Source organism: Eretmochelys imbricata, chromosome 1, assembly GCF_965152235.1.
Source record: "Eretmochelys imbricata isolate rEreImb1 chromosome 1, rEreImb1.hap1, whole genome shotgun sequence".
NCBI classification, from domain to species: domain Eukaryota; kingdom Metazoa; phylum Chordata; order Testudines; family Cheloniidae; genus Eretmochelys; species Eretmochelys imbricata.
The window spans coordinates 103,988,344-104,006,579 of record NC_135572.1 but is presented as its reverse complement, the minus strand read 5'-3'; positions in this window follow the sequence as shown (position 1 = coordinate 104,006,579).

Below are 18,236 nucleotides of genomic sequence, written 5' to 3'. Positions count from 1 at the left end.
CCAGTATTCTTGGCATCCCTAGCCAATCAGAATGAAGAACTGAGATCTATACATTTTATAGGTGCTAATTCAATCTGGAGCTAAAACCTTGACAAGCCATATCATGAGTAATAAGAGGTTATGCAAGTAAATTATGTAAGTCCTTTTACATAATTTAAGAAGCCCTAACACATACTCTGGATACGGGATATGGTATTTATTAGCCTTTTGGATTAGGTAATATTTTGTGGAGAAAAATGAGGATTCTTCTTTCCAAATAATACAATGCATATGCCAATGGGCTACAGTGATTCACAAGTTTACCACATAATCATAAAAGACGTATTAAATTCCAAGAAGTAAGCCAAGTTCAGGTAATATGAGAACTTTCCAGAACCTTCTCAAAGATAAGAACTTTTATGTCCAAATACTTTTACCCAAATATTCCCAATAAATAGATAATATGGCTCTCATACAAAAGCTTATTTGTATGCCAATACCACACCCAGATCCAAGTCATAGATCAGGGCCCGATTATAAGTCACTGTACAAACATGAGAAGACATCCCTGACGCAAAAATCTTACAATCTGAATCCATAATTTTCTGGTGCTGTGCATGATCAGCAGCCTGATTTGACACTTCTGCATTCATTTGCCAATTTTCCCTTCACAATTTTTTACATAAGCATGCCCCCAAATGCAACATATTTTGCTTTCAATTATTTATCAAATGAATTGATACTCTGTTCTGCTGGAAAGTTATTATTCACAGCCCAGGGTGAATGAAACATGAACAATATTAGTCTATGTCAGTGTTTTAGCCCATCTATGCAAAACATCAGGCTTAGTTTAATAATATAACCAAAGAAATAAAGGGATGTGAACAATATTGATTAATTGTGATTTGAGGTGGAAAATTAAAGTAAGATGGAATTAATTTAACTAGGATGATTTCTTTGGTACTCACATGAAGACTGAGCCATAGAAAAATGCAAATTTGTTTAGGTCAGAAAAATAATTTTTGTAATAAAATTACAAAAACCGAAACATTGTTGTGTCAGTGGGATACTTGGATGCCTGAGGAATATAGGGCAGGGCCTTTGGTTTGCTTCAATATAATACTAATGTTTCAGCATTTTGCATGTCCCTGTGGCTTGCCACTTCCTGCAACTCCCATTGGCCGGTGATGGTGAACAATGGCCATTGGAAGCTGCAGCAGGCCATGCGTGCGGATAATCAACGTCAGCAAAATGTCTCTCAGCCCACAATCAGATTACTGAGCTAGAGCATTCTAAACAGCACATCTGAGACTCTGTTATATAGTCCCAAGAGAGATCAGGAAGAGACCTTCTCTCATATTTTCAAGTCATACAGTGCCTTTAGAACAGTATTTTCTAAACAACCAGAACTGAAGAAAGCCTAGATGTGAGCAGAGTAACAACACATGATTTTGTAGGATAGCAAATTCACATTACTCTCAAAATAAGGGACCTAGAACAGGATGGAGAACTGGTCTGACTGCTCCCTAGCAAAGCACTCACTGTTTTAAAGCTGGTATTTTAATACCATGGGAACAGTTGCTTAATTGGACAGTTTAAGGGCATATTCAAACCTGGTGTAATTTCATTGGCTTCAATGAAGTTATAGCAGGGATTAATTTGAACATGGGATGCTACATCCAGGTAAAACAAAACAAAATGCAGAAGGTCATTCTGTGAAGATAGACTAGTAATTACTAAGATAACTGGATATGGCACTCTATCACTGAGCACAGAAAAGATAAGGCAGGGTTTATAGTAATAAGGCCTTGATTTAGCAAAAAGGTTAAGCATTTTCTTAAGCCCATACCTATATACTTTAGTTAAGTTCTTCAGTACCTGCTTAACTTCCTGGTAGAGTGGTCTTCATGTGAGCCCCTCAGCTGTGGATTTCACTCCCCTCCAAGATACAAGAGAGCTGGAATTTCTTGACTTTGAGGGCAACATATAAGGTTTGTATATTTTTTTTTAGGAATCAGGGAAGTGGGAAATGACTGAAGATTGGGGAGACCAAGGTATTCGTAGATTATTTTGTTGTTGTTGGATATGTCATGATATGGGGAGCGGATATGCTGCTAAATTTCTGTATATGGTGTTTTGTGTAAAATTTCCTACAAGACACCTGGAGTGTGGGATAGGAACTTATTGGTTATAGTTATTTATAAACTGAACTAAATAATAAATAGACAACATGATTTCTGGAGAATCTTGAGTGCATGTTTGTGCAAAGGGGGAGGAGTAGGTGATGGCTGGGGACAGATTCTCAAGAGCATTTCAAAAGCATATCGTGTTCAGCACCAACCATTTGGCTGCTGTTCTTTCCTCCTCTTCTGAGATATTGTCTGATAGCCATCAGGTGAACATCCTGTGAAGTACACTCACTTCACCAAGAATGGCCTGGGGCCATCAAAGAGAAACCAGGCGCACAGCCAGGAACAAATCATGTGAAATAGTGCCAGATAGATGTTGGTTTTTAAATAATGCAATAAATGTAGGTTTTATTCTTCATAAAGGAGCTTCTGGAAACAGATGTAGGCCCTAACCCTACAAACTGCACTGAGCACCCTCGATTATCATTAAAACAGGGCTTGGGATGTTCAGCACTCTTGAAAATCAGGACACTTAACCAAGTAACTAGTTTTAAGCACCCACATTCAAACATGGCATGGCTTTTAACAGTGTAAACCATCAGAGAGAGCCAAGTTATTAGGCTGAACTCCCACATGCTGCTTGAAGGCACACAGGTCCTCCACTTTCTCATCACTCCTCCTGGATTACTTAAACTTAACTCTGTGATGAGTAACTCACAGAGGAGTTTTCCTGGAAGCAGGACCATCACTAACGGCACTCCTTGAATCTTCTACAACTTCATACTAATGACTGGCCACTACCCTCCAAATAGCTGCCACCAAATTGGCTGCCGCCTCCTCAATTTACGATATCAAAGCAGTAAAAATAAATTCTTCCCACTAAAATAAAAAACTGTTCTCCCACAAATTAGGACTTTAAATAAGGAAGTGTTTGAACCAGCCTGTGTGTGCCCCCATTGCATAAACAGAATCAAAATCCAACCCTTTCCTTTATGTAATTTAACATTTTAAAGCTCATCTTCATGTTTCTTTTCTGCAGGCAGGCCATATAAGGCATTTGTGTTGTCAAAGCCATCCCCTAGGATTTCTTGTGATGTGAACTGGACATCCAAAAGGTCTCGCCATAGAAATCAGATGGCGTATATATTTCTTTTGTAGTGCTGGGAAACTGATCAGATTAAAACATTATCAGGTAATTCCATATCCAGTACAAATTCAAAACCATTTCTGCCTCCCAGCATCTTGGTTTGTAAATGCAGGATAGGGCAATTACTGCAGCATACCTGCACTTAGCAAATGAGAAATGTCAAAATAAATAAACCATTAAATCCATATTGGACCATGACAAATTGATTTTGAAATCATGTTTTCTGCAATCAGTTGCTGCTACAGTGATTGATTGTTTCAAAATTTCATATGGATTTGAGGTCTTGGACTCACATTATTGAGAATGGAAAGGTGATTTAGCAATTCCAGGGAGTATTTGCCATAAACTCAGCATTCATTTTTATTTTTGTCATCTTTTGGTATTTTAGGAAACCCCTAAAGAATTGCTTATGTGCCAAAAACTTTGGAAACCAGATAAGCTTATTTTGTATTTAATTTGCAAAACATTGCACTCTATTTCTCTGTTGTATATATATTCTATTATAAACACCTATACACAAATGCAAGCTTCCTAATATTTAATGAGAAATTATTTGTTTAGTATTCTTCATTATTTAATGTATCATTTTATATAGATTAGTAAGCATATTAAAGAAAAATAGAAACAGAAGGGGAAAATAGTATTTCCTTTTAGGTTCCATAATATCAAATTGCTCTTTTCCTCTATTTTCAATAATAGTCTCCAATTAGAAAAAAAAATTACCATAAGAAGAGACTATTAAATGAGGGATGTTGCACTATGAATTAAGTAATTAGAAAAATATATCAAGGGAAGAAAATGTAACTATAGCAGAATCTTAAGATCTGATCCTACAAAACTGTCAGGGGGGTCTATTGTAAGAGCCAGGTATCCAGTTTCATCCATATAGAAAACTAAATAACTGCTAAGAATCCTATCATGCAACTTACAGTGTAACAAAAATTAAGAGAGCGTGTCTAATTACCTTACAGATCTCTCTACAATTATAAAACAATTGGCGTATGCAAAATTCAAGATTAATAAAATCCATCAGCTCGTTAGCGAACCCAGACATGTTTTACTCATACATTCCCAGTCAGATATTTAATACAGGAGCTATGAGGAATAAGAAAGTGTCAGGCATCATCAAAACTGGAAAAGCTTATTGTTTTTCTGCTTTAAAACGTGTGCGCATTTTTGCTGGAAATTAAACCATAACATTTATTCCTTAAGGGTCAAAATTTGGTCTTGCTATCCAATGGATGTGCACTGTTTCTCTCAAACTGTCACAGGAAGCTAGGAAGAAGGATGAGGTAATAGGTAGACACAGTACAGAGAAGCAGAGTGTGGGGTAGAGTAGCTTTAGGGATAATATTTTTATTGCTTGGATTACAGTAGTGTTGTTTTTCTTTTTCTAATAAAGTTCCTTGTTCAGAATTAGAGGAAAGTAACTTTCTGTAATTCCTCACTATTTTAAATGACATTACATGAACTACTAGCACAGGCCATGAACATGTGTGGCATGTGCCAAGTTTGAGAAAATCTGTTTATTCCTCCAGGGGGTGGAAGGACCAGGGAAGTTTGGATGCTGTCCTGGAGTGGGGGTGGGGGGGAGTAGAAAGACTGGAGTGGTGGAATTGTTGCAGAGCAAGCTTGCCCCACACTAACTTGAGGGGGGGGGCACGGCAGTGGCCCATACCTAAGCAGTGCTGCAACTCCATGTGCCAAGTTGCAATGCCCGGAGTGGGAAGCCATGCCCAGCCAGCCCCACAGGACAGGAGCCGCTGCCACCAGAATTGGGAAGTTGTAGGTCGAAGCAGGGTAGTCCCATGAAACCCTGTTGAGAGGTCTACAATATGCAGGAAGTGTTGCTGGGGAGGGGCAAGAAATTCCAAAAGATTGACCTCGCTGACTTTCCAGGAAATTGTTCTCTCTGGTAAGAGATATTCTCCCCGTACAGAGTGGGCAAGGGCTGCAGCCTCCTATTCCCTCAAATCCTAGGGTTCTGCACGCAAGGCCTTGGCTGGAGGCAGTCCCATGGATGGCTGTTCTGCAGGCCCTCAGGGCTGGTAGCACAGCTCCATTACAAATCCTACTGCTATTGGCAAAGGATTCACAGCCTCCACCCCCCCCGCCCATGGGCTGTGAAATAGCCACAGAGGAGACTGTGCAGGCATTAATTTATTCAGCACCATCTCCCCCAAAAGAAACTGCAATGACAGTTTAATACACTGTACAGACAGGGGATATTTGCAGTGCGCAATTGACCAGGTGCTTTAGTTTCATTATAGAAAAGTCATTTATGTTTGCCAAAGGTCCCTGCTGACCCTGGAAAGCACCATTTTACTGCTGCCACAGTGCAGCCCTGAGTAAACTCTTTAAAATTGTCTTTTTGTTGACGTTATCATCAACATTCATTTTCCTATTCTACTTCCTGTGGAAAGATTTAGGTACGATAGACCTGAACATCCTCAGTGTCAGGCTGCTGACACACCCTGAACCTCCCAGGATGGGAAAGCACCTAAATCTGATGTGCGTTTAATTTCCCCATCTAGTAGGGCTCCACGTGGGTTCAACAGTCTGCCCATGTGGATCATCATCATCATCATCATCATATTATATAATTATTTCAACAGAAAAGCAAAAAAAATCTAATTTCCTCATGATCACAGAACACGCCTGTATAGCTCTCAGCAAGGCAATGCTACCAACTCAGTTCTGCCAACAGGCAACATGAGATGTAGCAGCATGCCTGAGATACAGTCCCCTTAATCCGTTCCGCTTCTATCTGTATAACTCACAGGGGCCTGTAACACAATCTCTGAATTCTACCTGGCATGTACAAAGCCATTTAAAAAGTCCACCCAATTTTTTATTTCATTTCCTACCCATACAAACTCAGTCTCTGCAACAAATAATTATCTTGAAGTACTGGAGTCATTTTTTTCCCAAGCATTTCTCATTGCTGATTCTTAGTAGCTTTGTCACATAAAGAGTTCTTAGATTAAATCCAAATTAGTGATGGCAGGCAGCCTCTGATCCACAGGTGGAGGAAACTGTTGGCTCAGTGGGGATAAAAGCCCTACTTGTATCTAGGCTTATTTCTCAAACAGACTAATAGACGTTATCTAATCAATAACTCCTATGTACGCTCGCTCCACCACACTTTTATTACTTCTTGAGTTCATCCTTCCAATCAGCCTGCAATAAGAGCCTCAGAACAGGTCAGAGCTTTTTTTGTTTAGGAGTGGGAAGGGGGGGAGGGTTGTTGGTATCCACTAAGCTTACATGATACTGCCTGAATCAAAAGGCCCATCAGAGAAGACCTCTCTACTCCTTACTAGCAGATGAGCCTTCTGCACAGGCCAACTGCATTCTAAGGACCCTGGACGATCGCAGAGGGGAATCAGACCACAACTGATCTCAGGGTCAAATTACCGCCACCTGCACGAGTGGGAAATGAATCAAGTCCCAATATACATGAAGCACTTTGAGGTCCTTGAATGAAATTGCTAAGTAGCAATATTACTTTACTACAAGCATGTTCAGATTTTGTCAATCATAATGGGTCCCCTTTCAAAGAGTGAAGTAAATTATGCCTATGGATTTACTCTCCCACTCTTTTACTGAAGCTACCCTGGCCAGCTTCTGGAAGTAAAAAAAAACTTACTATATACACTTTAAGAGATATAACTAACTATCTAGGGATTCAGGGTATGATGCAATGCCTACTGATGTCAAAGAATCTTTACATTGACTTCAGTGGACATTGGATTGGGCCCTTCTAGGGCTCTCATCATTATAATACATGAGCACCAGCAGCTCATCACAATTTGCTTTTCATCCACCCTTTTCTTCCCAGTCTAGCCCAACTTGAAAACCAAAAGCTAAACAGTGGTAGGAACCAATTATTCTTTTAGTTTTAGCAGTACGGTACGCTGTCACCATTTATTTCAAATCATGGAATCATAGAAGTGTAGGACTGGAAGGGACTTCAATAGATCATCTTGTGCAGTCCCCTGCACTCCCATGCATGTGAAAGTCAACACTAGAGATAGAAACTGCATTTTTGATCTTTGCTATTTTTTTTCTCTTCCCTTTTGTATGTGTTTGGCTGGGTTTGTGTTAAATGTTGCTTAGTGAACTGTATGTAGTTGAAGGACTAGATGTGATGCCGGACTGTGTCCTCCATTCATGTCCTGGCATTGAGACTGTCTTACTGATATTATATCTTTTAGGTATACAATAATGAAAAAAAAAAGGTTAGAACTTCTTTAAAAAAAACTAAGATTACACTAGAAATGAACACCTGTAATTCACAGATCTGAGCAAAGAGTACAATTGAGCATTGAATGTCAAAAAGATACGGATGATGTGAGTTTAATGGGCAGATTTGCAGTCTATCGAATTCCTTTAGAATTAGTAGAAGTATAAATGAGTCCCAATGGTGACCTATTACTGAATAATGACATCATGAAGAGAGAGGCCTATTGCAATAATTGTGCCTACAAATTTACCCTAATTGTAAACTCAACTGGGGGAAAGTTGATAAAAGTGCATAAAGTGTCACAATAGCCTATAACAACAAATGTTGATGAGAAAAGGTTCAAAAGGGAGACAGACTGGCTGAAATAGTACAAACAAGAAGGCCTACTGATATAATTCGAGGACTTTAGTAAGGTCATGCCTGGTAAACAAGAGAAGTGGTCTGGAAATTAATGGAGCCAAATTGATGTGTCAGAAATTAGGCCTAATTGTTAGACAAAATAATAAGGGGATTGGCTATTCCACCCATTGCTCCTCCTTTTGGGGTCTGTCATAAATATAAAGGGAAGGGTAAACCCCTTTAAAATCCCTCCTGGCCAGAGAAAAAAATCCTCTCACCTGTAAAGGGTTAAGAAGCTAAAGGTAACCTCACTGGCACCTGACCAAAATGACCAATGAGGAGACAAGATACTTTCAAAAGCTGGGAGGAGGGAGAGAAACAAAGGGTCTGTGGGTCTGTTTATATGCTGGGTTCTGCCAGGGATAGACCAAGAATGGAGTCTTAGAACTTTTAGTAAGTAATCTAGCTACGTATGTGTTAGATTATGATTTCTTTAAATGGCTGAGAAAAGAATTGTGCTGAATAGAATAACTATTTCTGTCTGTGTATCTTTTTTGTAACTTAAAGTTTTGCCTAGAGGGGTACTCTATGTTTTGAATCTAATTACCCTGTAAGGTATCTACCATCCTGATTTTACAGGGGGGATTTCTTTATTTCTATTTACTTCTATTTCTATTAAAAATCTTCTTGTAAGAAAACTGAATGCTTTTTCATTGTTCTCAGATCCAAGGGTTTGGGTCTGTGGTCACCTGTGCAAATTGGTGAGGCTTTTTATCCAACATTTCCCAGGAAAGGGGGGGGTGCAAGTGTTGGAAGGATTGTTCATTGTTCTTAAGATCCAAGGTTCTGGGTCTGTAGTCACCTAGGCAAATTGGTGAGGCTTTTTACCAAACCTTGTCCAGAAAGTGGGGTGCAAGGTTTTGGGAAGTATTTTGGGGGGAAAGACGTGTCCAAACAGCTCTTCCCCAGTAACCAGTATTTGTTTGATGGTGGTAGCGGCCAATCCAAGGACAAAGGGTGGAATATTTTGTACCTTGGGGAAGTTTTGACCTAAGATGGTAAAGAGAAGCTTAGGAGGTTTTTCATGCAGGTCCCCAAATCTGTACCCTAGTGTTCAGCGTGGGGAAGGAACCTTGACAGGGTCCTTCAAAGAAAAGGCTTTAGAGATAAAAATTAGAGGACAGATGTGGATGCTAGCTAGCTGAAGGATGGGAAAACAGGAAGGAATGAGCTTCACCAATATGGCAGCCACCCGCATTGTCTCCTGGGACCCCAGTATCCACTCTGACAGTGCTGGCCTTGAGAGATGTCCTGACCAGTCTGCAGAGAGGAATCCAAATGGCATTGCCACCTCCACTGACTCCAGCTGAATCCTGACCACCACCTGGGATGTGAGATTTTGTCACTTCCTTCCGCATTCCCCTCCTCAGCATGTGTCCTCTCTCCTCCCCGTCTTATTTTTCTCTTTCCTATCCTTCACCTTTTGCCTTCTGACTAATAAAAGTCTGGCTCAGCTGGCCAGGATGACATTTTGCAACACTGCTTTGAGCCTGTGAGCAAAGTGGCAAAAAAAAGCAATGCCTTATATGTATATATATTATTATATAGATCAATGCTGGTATTAGTTTTCCAGGTCTCAAGATGGTTGATTAGACCGTGGGCTGTGTCTGTGTTTTTCCAGAAGTGAGATTGCACATGAAAGTCAATACTAAAGACAGAAGCTGCGTTTTCTATCTTTGCTGTTCTTTTCTCTTGTGTGTGTTTGTCTTGTTTTGTGTTCTAAGACAGGGGTCGCAACCTTCGGCACGTGGCCCATGAGGGTAATCTGCTGGCGGGCCGTGAGACATTTTATTTACGTTGACCATCCTCAGGCATGGCTCCCTGCAGTCCCAGTGGCTGCAGTTCGCCGTTCCCGGCCAATGGGAGCTGCAGGAAGTGGCGGCCAGCTCATCAGACTTTAACAGCAGCAACAGCTTCAGCCTATCTCAATAACTTTCTTCTCCTTTTGCCCCCCAAAAACAGTTATTACCATCTACAAGACTTGTCAAATAGAGGCATTTTCCTTTTAACAACTCTCTCCAGCAAGAGGTAAAGGGAACAGGGAACATTGCTAAAATGAAAGCCTTACTAAATACTTTATATTTCAAATGCTTTAACCGTTCTCCTTTCTTTTCTGTATTTCTAATCAGAAATTTAAAGGATTTTTATGGTGCGTTTGCCAGGGTTCTAAGCAGGCTGAGGTCTCCCGACTTTTTTTTAACACTGTTTAATGTTGGTCATGTTAACACCTTTGACTTTCTGAAACCATATATTCCATCTAATTTAATACAACATCCCCAATTCAACTCAATTCTAAAGCAGCAGCACACGCTCTACAAACTAGTTCTTCAGATTGGTCTTTTTCTTTTCTTTTTTAAAGCACCAAAAATGTGACACTGTAAATGCAGGCATCCAAAGCAGTTGGGATAACTGAGGTAACTTCTGTTTGTCAGGAAAAACATTTGCATCATTATTTGCATTTCAATGGCTCCAGACTTATACAGATAACACAGTTATGTGCTGTGGTTCCTGCTATCCCATCCCAAACCTCTATGAACTAATCACTTTGATCATCTTTGGAAAACGAGGGGCACACACATACCTGTGAAGTGAACATAAACTGTTCTTTACAAACGTACATCTAACTAACTGCAAAAATGCTTTATTACAGGAACCAATCCTAAAAAAATCACCCAGGCAAATTCCCTGATGGTAGGCAAACATTGCTGTCTTTAGGCACAACTACAAGCCCTTCCCTTCCCACTGTCCTTGACAAGGAGGGAACACTGTGCAGGGGGACAACCCGGGAAGTCTCCTGCGTAGGGGCTAGGTACCAAACAGGCTGTCAAGGTTCCTCCCCCACTCTGAACTCTAGGGTACAGATGTGGGGACCTGCATGAAAAACCTCCTAAGCTTATCTTTACCAGCTTAGGTCAAAACTTCCCCAAGGTACAAAGTATTCCACCCGTGGTCCTTGGAATGGCCGCTACCACCACCAAACTAATACTGGTTACTGGGGAAGAGCTGTTTGGACGCGTCTTTCCCCCCAAAATACTTCCCAAAACCCTGCACCCCACTTCCTGGACAAGGTTTGGTAAAAAGCCTCACCAATTTGCCTAGGTGACTACAGACCCAGACCCTTGGATCTTAAGAACAATGAACAATCCTCCCAACACTTGCACCCCCCCCTTTCCTGGGAAATGTTGGATAAAAAGCCTCACCAATTTGCATAGGTGACCACAGACCCAAACCCTTGGATCTGAGAACAATGAAAAAACATTCAGTTTTTTACAAGAAGACTTTTAATAGAAAATAGAAGTAAATAGAAATGAAGAAATCCCCCCTGTAAAATCAGGATGGTAGATATCTTACAGGGTAATTAGATTCAAAAACATAGAGAACCCCTCTAGGCAAAACCTTAAGTTACAAAAAGATACACAGACAGAAATAGTTATTCTATTCAGCACAATTCTTTTCTCAGCCATTTAAAGAAATCATAATCTAACACATACCTAGCTAGATTACTTACTAAAAGTTCTAAGACTCCATTCCTGTTCTGTCCCTGGCAAAAGCAGCATACAGACAGACACAGACCCTTTGTTTCTCTCCCTCCTCCCAGCTTTTGAAAGTATCTTGTCTCCTCATTGGTCATTTTGGTCAGGTGCCAGCGAGGTTACCTTTAGCTTCTTAACCCTTTACAGGTGAGAGGAGCTTTCCCCTGGCCAGGAGGAATTTCAAAGGGGTTTACCCTTCCCCTTATTTTTATGACACGCCCCCCAAATCTCAGCTAGGGTGAAACACTGGCTGGGATTTCTTCCTGGAGCTCTAGGAAAAACAGAGTTAATAAGACACATGCATCTCTAAATATACTACCAAATACATAAAGACTAACAATATTTTCCACATCTTAAGGACGATTTTAACCAGTTGATTCTGGGAAACTTTCACGGGAAAGTGCATCAGCCACTTTGTTAGAAGCTCCTGAGATGTGTTGGATGTCGAAATCAAACTCTTGGAGAGCTAAACTCCACCGAAGAAGTTTTTTGTTAGTTTCTTTGACGGTGTGAAGCCACTTCAGTGCAGCACGGTCGGTTTGCAGGTGGAAACGCCGTCCCCAAACATATGGGCGTAGCTTTTCCAGAGCGTAGACAATGGCGTAACATTCTTTTTCAGTGACTGACCAGTTGCTTTCCCTCTCAGACAGTTTTTTGCTGAGAAACACTACAGGGTGGAATTCTTGATCAGGTCCTTTTTGCATTAAAACTGCTCCCACACCACGCTCGGATGCATCTGTGGTTACTAGGAACGGTTTGTCAAAGTCTGGGGCCCTTAGTACAGGGTCAGACATGAGTGTCGCTTTAAGCTTGTTAAAGGCCTTCTGACACTTCACGGTCCACTGAACAGCGTTTGGCTGTTTCTTTTTGGTTAGGTCTGTCAGTGGGGCAGCGATTTGGCTGTAGTGCGGTACAAATCGTCTGTAATAACCGGCCAAGCCTAAGAAGGATTGAACCTGTTTCTTTGACTTTGGGACAGGCCACTTTTGGATAGCATCCACTTTGGCCTGTAGGGGGCTGATAGTTCCTTGACCCACCTGGTGTCCAAGGTAAGTCACTCTGTTTAGGCCTATTTGACACTTCTTAGCCTTAACAGTTAGTCCTGCCTCCCTTATGCGCTCAAGGACTTTTTGTAGATGTTCCAGGTGGTCTGCCCAGGAATCCGAAAATATGGCCACATCATCAAGGTAGGCGACTGCATATTCTCCTAATCCCGCTAGGAGACCATCTACAAGTCTTTGGAAAGTGGCGGGTGCATTTCGCAGCCCGAAAGGGAGTACATTAAATTCATACAGCCCGAGATGTGTGATGAAGGCTGACCTTTCCTTGGCAGATTCATCTAGCGGTACCTGCCAGTACCCCTTTGTTAAGTCCAAGGTAGAGATGAACTGGGCCCGTCCCAGTTTCTCTAACAGTTCATCTGGGCGTGGCATTGGATAGTTGTCTGGGCGAGTTACAGCATTTAGCTTACGGTAGTCCACGCAAAAACGTATTTCCCCATCTGGTTTGGGAACTAGAACCACTGGAGATGCCCATGCACTTTCAGAGGGGCGGATTACACCCATCTGTAACATATCCTGGATCTCCCGTTCTATAGCAGTTTTAGCTTGAGGAGACACCCGGTAAGGTTGGACCCTAATTGGGTGAGCATTACCTGTGTCAATGGAGTGGTATGCCCGTTCAGTCAGTCCTGGGGTGGCTGAGAACGTTGGCGCGTAGCTAGTGCACAGCTCCTGGATCTGCTGTCGCTGCATACGCCCAAGGGTCATGGAGAGGTTCACCTCTTCCACACCACCAGCACATTTCCCTTCGTAGTAGACACCTTCAGGCCACTCAGCATCATCTTCTCCCTGGGCTGTAAACTGACAAACCTTTAATTCTCTGGAATAAAAGGGCTTTAGAGAATTAATATGGTACACCTTAGGCTTTCGGTTGGAGGTGGGGAATGCTATGAGATAATTAACAGCTCCCAGGCGCTCCTGGACCGTGAATGGCCCTTCCCACGATGCTTCCATTTTATGGGCCTGGAGCGCCCTTAAGACCATGACCTGGTCTCCTACTTTGAAGGAACGCTCTCTGGCATGTTTATCATACCAGGCTTTTTGCTCTTTTTGAGCATCCTGTAAGTTTTCTTTAGCAAGGGCTAAAGAGGTTCGGAGGGTGTTTTGTAGGTTGGTTACAAAGTCCAGAATGTTAGTTCCTGGAGAAGGTGTAAATCCCTCCCATTGCTGCTTCACCAACTGCAATGGCCCCTTAACCTCACGGCCATATACAAGTTCAAATGGGGAAAACCCTAAACTGGGGTGTGGTACAGCTCTGTAGGCAAAGAGCAACTGCTGCAACACTAGGTCCCAATCATTGGAGTGCTCATTTACGAATTTACGTATCATGGCCCCCAAAGTTCCATTAAACTTCTCCACCATGCCATTTGTTTGATGGTGGTAAGGAGTGGCAACCAAGTGATTTACCCCATGAGCTTCCCAAAGGTTTTTCATAGTTCCTGCCAGGAAATTAGTCCCTGCATCTGTGAGGATGTCGGAGGGCCAACCTACCCTGGCAAAAATGTCTGCTAGTGCCTGGCATACACTTTTAGCCCTGGTGTTGCTTAGAGCTACTGCTTCCGGCCATCGGGTGGCAAAATCCATGAAAGTCAGTATGTACTGCTTTCCTCTGGCTGTCTTTTTCGGAAAAGGACCCAGAATATCCACAGCTACTCGCTGAAATGGAACTTCAATGATGGGGAGTGGCTGGAGAGGGGCTTTGACCTGGTCTTGGGGTTTTCCCACTCTTTGGCACACCTCACAAGACTGGACATAGGTAGAAACATCCTTGCCCATTCCCTCCCAGTGGAATGACCCCCCCAAACGGTCTTTGGTCCTGTTCACCCCAGCATGGCCACTAGGGCGATCGTGGGCTAAGCTCAAGAGCTTGGCCCGGTATTTAGTTGGAACTACCAACTGTCTCTGAGGATGCCAGTCTTCCTGGTGTCCACCAGAAAGAGTTTCCTTGTATAAAAGTCCTCTTTCTACAACAAACCTGGATCGATTAGAAGAGCTGAGAGGCGGTGGGTTGCTCCGTGCCGCTGTCCAAGCTCTCTGGAGGCTTTCATCTGCTTCCTGTTCGGTCTGGAACTGTTCCCTTGATGCTGGAGACATCAGTCCCTCATTGGATTGTGGACCTAGGCTTGGTCCCTCTGGAAGCAATATAGGGGATGGAGCTGTTTCTGTTGACTGTGAACCGCTCTCCGCTGGTGCACTATGTTGGGATTCAGGCTCCGGCTGAGCCTCTTGTGTAGGGTTATCGGCTGCTGCCAGTTCAGGTTCAGTGGAGCCCTCTGGTGTTGAGGTTGCAAGTACTGGATTCAGTGCTGACACAGGGTCTGGTGTTGGTTGTTCGGCTGGTTCCGGTTCTGGGACTGGTTCCGTCTGGGTCTCTGGGACTGGATCCACTACTGCTGTTGCAGACATTGGCCTAAGGTCCAGGTCCATCACCTCTGACTGGGTCCTGATAGCAGTTTCCGGAACAGAGCTAGGCCTCACGGCTTGTTTAGCCTGGCTGTGGGTGACCGTTCCCACCCTCTTGGCCTGCTTCACATGATTGGCCAAGTCTTCCCCCAACAGCATGGGGATGTATCTTTCTATTTCCTCAGGAACACCCTCTAAGAATTGTTCCATTTGCATTAGGAAGGGCAAATTTACTGGAGATTCAACACTTGCTCCTGATATCCAGGCATCCCAATGTTTCACAATGTGGTAGGCATGTCGGGTAAATGACATGTCTGGTTTCCACCTTAGGGCTCTGAACCTCCGACGAGACTGCTCGGGTGTTATCCCCATTCTGACTCTCGCCTTGGATTTAAACAGTTCATACTTGTTCATGTGTTCTTTAGGCATTTCAGCTGCCACCTCAGCTAAGGGTCCACTGAGCTGCGGCCTCAGCTCTACCATGTACTGGTCAGTAGAGAGGTTGTATCCAAGGCAGGCCCTTTCGAAGTTTTCTAGGAAGGCCTCAGTATCATCGCCTGCCTTGTAGGTGGGGAACTTTCTGGGATGGGAAGTGGTACTTGGAGAAGGATTACTAGGGTTTGTTGGGATATTCTGCTGAGCCTTTATCTTCTCCATCTCCTCCACATACTTCCTCTCTTTTTCCTTCTCCTCCAGTTCTTTGTCCCTCGCTTCCATAGCTCTCCTGTGAGCAGCCGCTTGGTGTTGTTCTGCCTCCCTTTCTTGTTCCTTCTTCAGCCGCATGAGTTCTATCTGTCTTTCATGTTCCCTTTGTCTTTCCTCAGCCTGAAATTTGGCTAATTCCAGCTGTAGTCGAGCTGAGGATTTGGTCATTCTAACCTCTCTGTTTTTAACTAACTTTACACCCGAGGTTTAGAAATAAACAAACAAAACTTGGCTGTAAAATTTTGCTGTGCTGGAATAGAATACCTATTCTCTGATAGTGATTGTCAGCCTACAGAAAAAGACAATTCCCTTGTCTCTGTTCTGGGCCCAACTTAAAGCAAAAAACCTCCAAACTACTTGGAAACCTGCTTACCCAGCCCAAAGAAAAAGCAAATGGGTAGAACACACACCCCCTATTTACTTTTAGGAAGAAAAGAAAAAAAAAAAACCTCTGGGTTGGAAGACTGTGAATTTCCCTGCAGGAGTTAAGTACCCTGCCTCCAGGCAAAGAAAACCTGCAATTCACAAGATAATCCCCTTTTGTCTCTGCTTGGCCACAAAGCAGGGAAAACCCAAGATGCTTTCAGTTTCAAAGCTGCTTCAAAGCCACAGGAAAAAAAAATTCCTTTTTAAAATCTGTATTTCTAGTTCAAAAAATCTCAACTGGATCTCAAAATGATTTCAGGTTAATCCCACCACTATGCCACCATGTCAAGGTTCCTCCCCCACTCTGAACTCTAGGGTACAGATGTGGGGACCTGCATGAAAAACCTCCTAAGCTTATCTTTACCAGCTTAGGTCAAAACTTCCCCAAGGTACAAAGTATTCCACCCGTGGTCCTTGGAATGGCCGCTACCACCACCAAACTAATACTGGTTACTGGGGAAGAGCTGTTTGGACGCGTCTTTCCCCCCAAAATACTTCCCAAAACCCTGCACCCCACTTCCTGGACAAGGTTTGGTAAAAAGCCTCACCAATTTGCCTAGGTGACTACAGACCCAGACCCTTGGATCTTAAGAACAATGAACAATCCTCCCAACACTTGCACCCCCCCCTTTCCTGGGAAATGTTGGATAAAAAGCCTCACCAATTTGCATAGGTGACCACAGACCCAAACCCTTGGATCTGAGAACAATGAAAAAACATTCAGTTTTTTACAAGAAGACTTTTAATAGAAAATAGAAGTAAATAGAAATGAAGAAATCCCCCCTGTAAAATCAGGATGGTAGATATCTTACAGGGTAATTAGATTCAAAAACATAGAGAACCCCTCTAGGCAAAACCTTAAGTTACAAAAAGATACACAGACAGAAATAGTTATTCTATTCAGCACAATTCTTTTCTCAGCCATTTAAAGAAATCATAATCTAACACATACCTAGCTAGATTACTTACTAAAAGTTCTAAGACTCCATTCCTGTTCTGTCCCTGGCAAAAGCAGCATACAGACAGACACAGACCCTTTGTTTCTCTCCCTCCTCCCAGCTTTTGAAAGTATCTTGTCTCCTCATTGGTCATTTTGGTCAGGTGCCAGCGAGGTTACCTTTAGCTTCTTAACCCTTTACAGGTGAGAGGAGCTTTCCCCTGGCCAGGAGGAATTTCAAAGGGGTTTACCCTTCCCCTTATTTTTATGACACAGGCTTTGCTCCAGGGTCAGGATTGGGTTCATTGTTGCCCCCCCGAATGCACTGCCAGTTTTCCATCTTGATCATCCTTGTCAGGATGGGGGATGGGATTCACTGGCTCAACAGCAGCCTAGCAGGCAGATGGAGGAGAATGAGGGGGAGGAGAAGATAGAGGAGGTGCTTCTTGTTCCCAGACAAAAGCAGCAGATAGGGTGGTAGGCAGTGCCCAGAAGCATTTCACCTCCAGCTGAACTAGGGTCAATACCCTCCAGGTTGTGCTGATGAATAGCACTCATGACGGGAGAACTGAAAAGGGATCAGTGCGGGTCACTGCTACTACCAGCAACAGTGGGTCAGGCACCTTTATATCTTTTTTTGGTGTCAGGCACCAAAGGGAGCACTGTGGGAATGGCTTGGAAGACTATAGATATCCGTGACCTTCCCATTGCCCCCATCCACACTACACTGTAGAATGGGTACGGAGCCATGCTACAGCATTGGCATGTATATATCCACCCCTCTCCTATATGCCAGGGGGCTGGAACAATTTGTATAGTAGGGTGCTGAGAGCCACTGAACCAAGCTGTAAACTCTGTATATAATGGAAACCACTTCACTCCAGTGATGCTGCAGCACCCCCAACCCGGCATCCCTAGTCCAGCACCTATGCTGAATGCTAACTTTTGCACACTGACTCTCCTTCAGGAACATGCTTCCTGGGTTCAGTTATGGACAGTAGGGGGCTTATAGCACAACAATACCTGTGTAACCATGTACAGTCAAAGTGTACATGGGGACATAAAACGATTCATTTGGATAGACTACCTACACACAGTTCCTTCAGTGACACTTGGGGAGTCAGTATAACTATATGTAAACCTGGAATTTTGGGAGTAGTGGGTTCCCAGAGAGCTTTGGAGCAAGGAGCTTATGTCCAAGCAGGCAAGACTCTCCTTGACAGTCCTAAGTGTTCTTGATTTCTCTCCTGTGAGAGTTGGCAGTGAGAAGT